This window comes from Rhinopithecus roxellana, chromosome 1 (assembly GCF_007565055.1).
Source record: "Rhinopithecus roxellana isolate Shanxi Qingling chromosome 1, ASM756505v1, whole genome shotgun sequence".
NCBI lineage: Eukaryota > Metazoa > Chordata > Mammalia > Primates > Cercopithecidae > Rhinopithecus > Rhinopithecus roxellana.
Window position 1 is genome coordinate 188,945,917 of NC_044549.1, and position 7,979 is coordinate 188,953,895.

Consider the following 7,979-nt stretch of genomic DNA (forward strand, 5'->3'; position numbering starts at 1 on the left):
ATAGCCACAGCAATCCTAAGCAAAAAGAACTAAGCCTGAGGCATCACATTACCTGATTTCAAACTATACTGCAAGGCTATGGTAACCAAAAAATCATGGTATTGGTACAAAAACAGACACACAGACCCATAGAATTTGCCTTATCTATCAATTTGTCTGCCACCTACCCACGAGCCAGCTAGCTATCCATCCATCCATCTATACATCAATCTATCAACCTATTTCTTTGGCAAAGCTATGGAAATGTCATAGAGAAGATGACCCTCTAATCATTGCCTTTGCTGCCAATGGTATATTTTGGGTAAACAAGAAAAAATATTTCTGCTGCAATGCTATACTCATTCCAGGTATGGCCCCAGATCTGTATTATTGTAGTAAACATGTTTTTTTCCTCTTCCACATATTCACCATAGCATGGATACACTTGTCCATTGCTCTGATGACTCTGGAGAGCACATTGCTGGCTGTCCTCTCCCTCCAACATCTATCTCTTACCATCCATTGTGTAGGCACAGGGTCTGAGTGAGATTGATCTACCAACCCCATTCCTGGCATTGGCCCCAAAAGTCCTACAGCATATCCTCCTCCTCAACAGAGTAATTGGTTTGATTAAAATAAAATTCAGGACTTTTGATGGTTTGGAAAAGAGAATCTCTCTTTCTCTGAATGGAATAGTGTATGGATGTGAAGCCCAGGACTGCTTCAACCATTGAACTCTAAATTAAGCCAGTCTGGGAATGCAACTGACTCAAAATGGCAGAGCAGAAAGAATGCCAGAGAAATGGAGCCAGAGAAATGGAGCCAGAGCCCTGGTCAGAATGTGCCTAAAGACTGCACTCTCTACCTCTAGACATTTCAGTCATGTGAGTCATTATTTGTTTTAACCAGTTTGCCTTCTTCTTTTCCATTACAGGTCTTGGGAACTAAATGCATCATTACCATGCCAGCCCCCAAGAGTTAAGGGTAATTGAGGAGTGGGAGGTGGAGATTGTTTTGTGAAAATCCTCTTACTCATTTACTAATCCAGCATGTCGCCTAGCTTCCGGAGTTTTCTTTGCTCATTTGTGATTCGATCAGCTCATAAGGAACCACTTTTTCTTTCTAAACCTGCCTTCCTCTACTTCCAGAATCTCTCTCACACTTGTGACTCAATCTAAAGGCCTTAATCTGGCCAAAATTTAGCTGTGGGAACTCTGAGCCATCCACCAAGATCCTTTGTACTCTTAACTTCTGCCAACTGACAGTGCTGAGTGAGGGGGCCTGGGAGCTGCACCTCTTCGGTCATAGGCCCGCAGGCCCCTGAGACAGAGGAAATGCCAACAGACTGAGGAATTGGATTAGAAATGCAATTCCAATGCAAAAATGGAATTGGAGCCAATGGATTGGTGTGTCTATGAAAGAGTTCAGGAAAATCAGTCACTGCTGACCACAGGAGCCACAAGGCTCCTGCCCCTAACAGTCTGCTGCCACCATGTCCATGTCTGCTCAAACTCCCCAGACTACTCCATCCACCTTCCAAAGACAGGGTCCTTTCCTGGTCTTGATTTCTCCACTATCACTTTTCCATTATCACTACATCTAGAGTCCCCATTTCCAGCACCAGAGGTCTCAATTACTCTACCATCACCACCACATTCCATCCTTAGTAACCCAGTGCTTTCTCGTCCTTATGTCTTTCATTGTTCTTTTGGCCTCTCTTGGATCCTCTTGCCCCACCCCTCTGTCTTTCTAAATTCTACCTGTCCTCCATGACACTGCTTCTGAGTAGAAAATGTTTCAAAGAAAAGGCACGAGATTTGAAATCAAATTGATCTAAGTTTAAATTCTACCTAGGATGACTGTGAGTGATAGAAACAGGCTAAATTTGTCTGGATCAAGGATACCAAAATTCAGAATCCACTTCTGCACAGTCACCTGTTCCATTTCCCTTTCCTCCTCTATAGTGTCATATATGCCAGGAACAACATCCTGAAGAGATCCCCTATGTGTTACCTTGAAGAAAACTGTGGCCTCAATTCCACTGTAGCCCCCAGTAACCTAGGATAAAACACGTAGAGGGCTTCTTTTACCTGAGAGACAGCTATAACCAAAGTCATCTATAAGTCTTCCTTTCTAAAGTTCACCTCTTCAAAGAGTAGGAAAGGTAATTCCAAGGAAAAGCACCCAAAACATAAAAGGAAAGGATTTTGAACACCAAAAACAGAGCTCCTCTTTTCTACCTACCACTCAGGCATTTTTTGGTTGAGGCAATTTTGGGGCAAAAGTTGTCTTGAACTTTGTGTATAAGCACATAGGACATGACAAAGGGGGAAAAGAAAGATGAAACTCAATTGGTTCATTGGGCCTTACAGCTTTGGATCAGAAAGACCACTAGCCTCTTCTGCTTCTTATTTCATCCTTGTCCATTTAAGTCCCTCCTCAAGCTTGTCCCTTAGGAGACCTCAGGACCATCAAAATAACCACCAGTCTTTTGGCATATAATCCTTCTAAAGAGTAATACATCATGTTAATTTAACTTACTTAAGCAAAATAAATAGCAAAAACCTTTCAGCCCAGTGATTTTACCACCCAAATCTCCAAGGGACAAGCCATCTCAGAGTTTACAGGTCTATCTCTGTCCTCTGGGAGCTTACCATGGTCTTGTCCTTAATGAATTTGCTCATATACTTTTATTAGCAGTGAGACTCTGCATTCACTGGAATAGAAGTTTCCCTGGAAGCTCTTGAATTCTATGACTTCACTTATCTATAACTGTTTCTCCACTGCCTTGACTTCTAATCTATGCAGTATGGCTGTCTCCCCCAACACTATCAGACCACTGTCCTGGCACAACTTTACTGTTCTGTATTTGCCCTAAAATATGTCTACTAATAATAATGAATATTTCATTATTAATAATTTTGTTTGCTTTCCTGAAAATTTTAAGAGCTTTTTGAGGAATCATTTGGATAACCTAAGTCTGTTAGTAAACATTGCTCAAAGAAATTTGTGCTGAGGTCTCTTTTTCATTCTGTAAGTTTTGTTCTACAAGCAAAGGCATTCCAATGTCTTTGAAGCTATGGGTGTTTGCCGCAGAGTTACGGTGATAAAGGTAGAATCCCTCCCTCTAAAACTATTAGGAAAGTGCTTACTCAGTATTTCATTCCTTCATTTCCTCTTACGTCCTTCCTCAGGTCAGCTGCTCAGATTCAGATGGAACATAAGCAATAATGTTTTTCTGAGGTTTCTCTTCCTTTCTGTCAGTGGACTGACTTAACATTTTGTTGGCAGCCTTCAGAGCATTTCATACATCCCTGCAAGATGTTAAGAGCAATTTAGAGGTACTCAGCACATATAATAAATAAGTTTTCAAAACAATGTCTCTCAAAATTGTCAACAGTATCCAGACTGGGTAAAACACTTTTTTCTCTGTTGGTTTTTCCTGGGAGATGTTACCAAATAATTTTAAAAACTATCAAGACTGAGAGAGCAGTTCTGTGACCATAAATCACCGACTTTCTGTGACAAACTTACATTGCCCAAAAAATATGTTCCAGAAATGACAATACACTGGTATTATATTACTTCTTCCAATCTGGCTTTATGTCCAGAAGTTCAAAAATTCTTGATCAGAGTAGGTGTGGTGGATATCTGTAGCTTCAGCCTCCCATCATCCCTTTGCCATTGTGCTGGTGTCTTATCCCAGTCTTTCTCTGGGGAACCACTCTGTCTCATATTCAATCCATGTAATCTGAATGAGTTAAACCCATGCCCAGCTGTAAGGGTAAACATGTAATTTGAGTCTAAGTCAATCAGCACACTGCATTTTTCTAGCCACAGTGATTGGCTTAAAGATGCTCACATGACTCAACCAACCAGAGCAAATAAGATATTGCTGAGACTTCTGGGAGAGAGACAGGTTCATCATTTCTGGATTTAAACCTTAAGGACAAAGTGTGAGTCTGTTGCCGCTATTATGTTACCACATAGAACCTGATACTGCAGCCAAGATAGTAATGATGAGAACCGAGTCTTGAGACTATTTGAATCCTTAGAACCAGTTGAAGCTGAAACCATCTATGCTCTTGGATTTTCAGTCAAATGAGCCAAAAACTCCTTTTTCCCCCTTGCTTAAGCAAGTCTTCATTAGGTATTCTTTTACTTCAAAACAAAAAATCACGAATGCCCACTGTATACCCTGATTTTGGTTTGAAAAATAAATTCAGCAAAGGCAAAAGTATAAACTGAATGATGTAATAAAGAACCTCTATTTTTACATTTCTTAAAGTAGCTAACACACCCTGGGCACGCTCCAGATTTCCAAGATGGCATGTATGTGTTTGATTGAATAAATGAATACAGATGGAAAGTTAAGAATAATTCATGCCAAGTGTTAGGGAGTCCCTGAGTTTCAAAGCAATACTCGTTGGAATTGGAATCTCTAGGGTGGATATGAAACTGCTGATCAATGTTGAATGAGCAGAGCTCACTAAATACTGAGCCACAGAATAAAATGCCAGTGAGCAAGACAGCTCTCACTGACCAGGCTCTTGGCAAGACCACCTATCTTCCTGAAACAGGGAATAGACAAAGCCTAAGGGAAAGCCCTTCCTTCCCAGCCCCAACTGCAAATGTATCCTGGAGGACTGAACAGTCAGATTCAGGGCCTTAGAGGGCTCCCACCACAAAGTGGTGTAAAGATGTAGGCTGAGAGGGCAGTGCGAATTCCAAAAAGAACACCCAGAGCCCAAGGTCCATCGCAGCCTATTCCTGACACTAGTAAGTTAAGCATGCCCACAACTCTGACAATATTTTTAGACAGGGCCAGCCCAGAACCCCAAGAAAAAGGGTCCTCACAAGACCTGGAAATGACAGAGGAACCAGGACATAAGCAAGAGTGGCTTTAGAAAAGTGTAAATGGTGAAAAATTTTGTTCTCATCCACAGCAAGCACCTTCCTCCAGAGGGCCAGGTCTTCCATCACTTCAGACATAAAGGAAATGGGTTGGAGATTCCTTTCTTGTACAAAGAATTTGGGAATTAGTGTGAGTAAAGGAACACCAAGCATGGAAATCCAAAGAAAAACAGGAATGTTCAGAACAAGACCAGATTTTAACTCAAGTGGTGAAACTTACCAGACACTGACAAGGCAACTCTGAAATCTCCCTCTCTGAACAAAGAATGGAATTCCATTGCTGTCATTGTATTCTTTTAGCTTCTAACTTACATCATTAAAATACAAATCTCTTTGGAGAGAAAGTAGCTTAGACTATTGTCAGTCATTTGCTCCTCTGTATAAAAGCTTTGTCACTAGAGAAGAGTGTGATAGCTAGACATATAAATACATAAAGAGGGTGAGGAAATGGAATGGGACTGAAAGGAAAATGAATTTGGGCAAGTGACACACTAGACAGAAGAACACAGACTTTAGGTTTAGAAAGACCTGCATTCAAGTATAACCCCACCACCTATTAACTCTTATATTGGGCTAAGTATATCACTTCTTGGAAACTCAACTACTTTCTCTGTGAAGAGTGAATATTAATACCAATCTCCATGACTCTGATTATATTATCCTGTCTGTCTTGTATACCACATATTCCTTGTCATTTGCTTGGCTAACTCCTATTCAGACCATGGGCCACCTCACGTTACCTCCTCAGGAAGACCGAATTGGGGAGGTGTTCCTTGTCTTAAGTCCCACAGCATCTATCTACATAGAGCAGAATTTGCATCACTTGTAGCTCTTATTTTTCTGTACTATGACTTTATACTCTGATTGTCTCCAATAAAGCAAGAGGACTTTAAGACTCAGTGTCTGTATTTTATTCATGAGTGCATCCCCAGTGCTTAGAAAATTTGAAAAGATAAAGAAGAGGGATCTCAAGGGCTCACCTAGGAGAGAGAGAAACACTGGGCTTAGGAGGGCCAGGAAGAAGCAAGTGAACACTGCAGGAGGCTGTTCTTCCACTACAAGAGGAAATAATGCAGGCAGGGCTGAGAGAGAGATGGGCAGCTACATCACTTCTATTCTCCCCAAACCAACTTTCTAACCTGGAGCAGAAATCTGAATGGAGATAAGATAGGAGTTGTGACACTGTTATCAGATAAAGTTGAATTCAAGGTCAAAAGCATTGCATAGGGACAGAAGCAGTCACTTAGTAATGCTGAAGTCTGCAGTCCATGGAGATCATACTGTCATGAACCATTAGGAATCAAATAACAAAGCATCAACATTTGTAAAGGAAAATCATAGGAAAATAAAAGAGAAACTGACAAAAATATAAAAGTAATAAAAAGGTTAAGTGTACCTGTTTCAGTCTCTGACAGATAAAGTATATGAATATAAATAAGGATATAAAATATGTGAATAATTAAAATTATCTCTTTCTAGATTGCTATAGTACCTTTATAAAAATTAACATCTTTCAGGAATAAATTCCAAGAAGCTATTTTAATACAAACCACATTCTAAGATGGCAATACAATAAAACAAATAAGTACCAAATGTAGAAACAGAAAAACCAAACACTGGAAAATCAGGAGAAAAACATTTCAGTTAACTATTGGGCCAAAGATAATAGATTTAACTGCAATTGTTAACTATCTTTTAAAAATAACATTACAAATTAGAACTAGAAAAACTTCAAAATTGTACCCAGAGGAAAGTTCATATCCTTGGACACATATCTCTAAACACACAATAATTAAAATAAATAAATATTCATCATCACAGATTAAAAGAGAAAGAAAAAATAATTTTTAAAAAGTTTGAGAAAAATATAAACAAAAAAATAAATTGGTTGTAAACAAATAGTAGAATTAAATATTTTAAGAGCAGATTCTTCAGAGAAAAAATTCAATACAGCTAAAATATCATTTGTCAGTTTAGTCAAGAATAAAATATAGAAAGTACAAAACTATAAAATAAGAATGAAAAAAGGAGAAAACACAAATGCAAGGAAATCCAAAGATACACAAAAAAACCCTTCATTCAACAATGTGTTAGTAACTTTGAAGATATGAATGAAATGTGTGATTTTCAAAGGAAAATATAAATTACCCAAACCAAAAAAAAAAAAAAAAAAATAGGAGAGGGAAAACCATGATAGAAACTAAGTAATATGTCAAAGAAGACCTGGGGAAAATGACAAATAGGAAGCGAGACTAACGGGGAGCTCCGACAGAGCAGCATGTGGAGACCCACATCATGAACTTTTGCTTCAACACCTACCACAGGAACATACCAGGAAAGATGAGATAATCCACAGACCCTTTGAAGGAAATGGATTGCCACTTCAGGCTCTGTGGGACAGCTGAGGAACTACAAAGGACATAATCTCTCAAGAGTTCTATGGCCCTGCCCACCACCTGAGAAACCTCAATACTCATCTCAAGGTGACCCTAGGGCAAGCTTATATCCCGCAGCTGAGGCCCTCTTGAAAGCACCACCTCCTGGCTGGAGGCCAACCAACACAAAACCAGTGTACTCAACAAAAATAGAACTGAGGACCCTTACACAGTCTACTTTACTCCCCTGCTATCCTTGAGTCCCAGATCTTTCCTCTGACATAGTCTACCCAAATGAGAAGGAACCAGAAAAACAATTCTACTAATACAACAAAACAAGGTTCTTTAGTACCACCAAAAGATCACACTAGCTCACCAGCAATGGATCCAAACCAAGAAGAAATCTCTGAATTGCCAGAAAAAGAATTCAGAAGGTTGATTATTAAGCTAATCAAGGAGGCAACAGAGAAAAGTGAAATCCAACTTAAAGAAATTTAAAAAAAAAAAGGATACAGGATATAAATGGAAAAACTCCAGTGAAATATACAGCATTAATAAAAAACAATCACAACTTCTGGAAATGAAGAATGCACTTAGAGAAATGCAAAATTCGCCAGAAAGTCTGAGCAATAGAATCAAACAAGTAGAAGAAAGAATGTCAGACTCAAAGACAAGGCTTTCAAATGAATCCAATCTGACAAAGACTAAGAA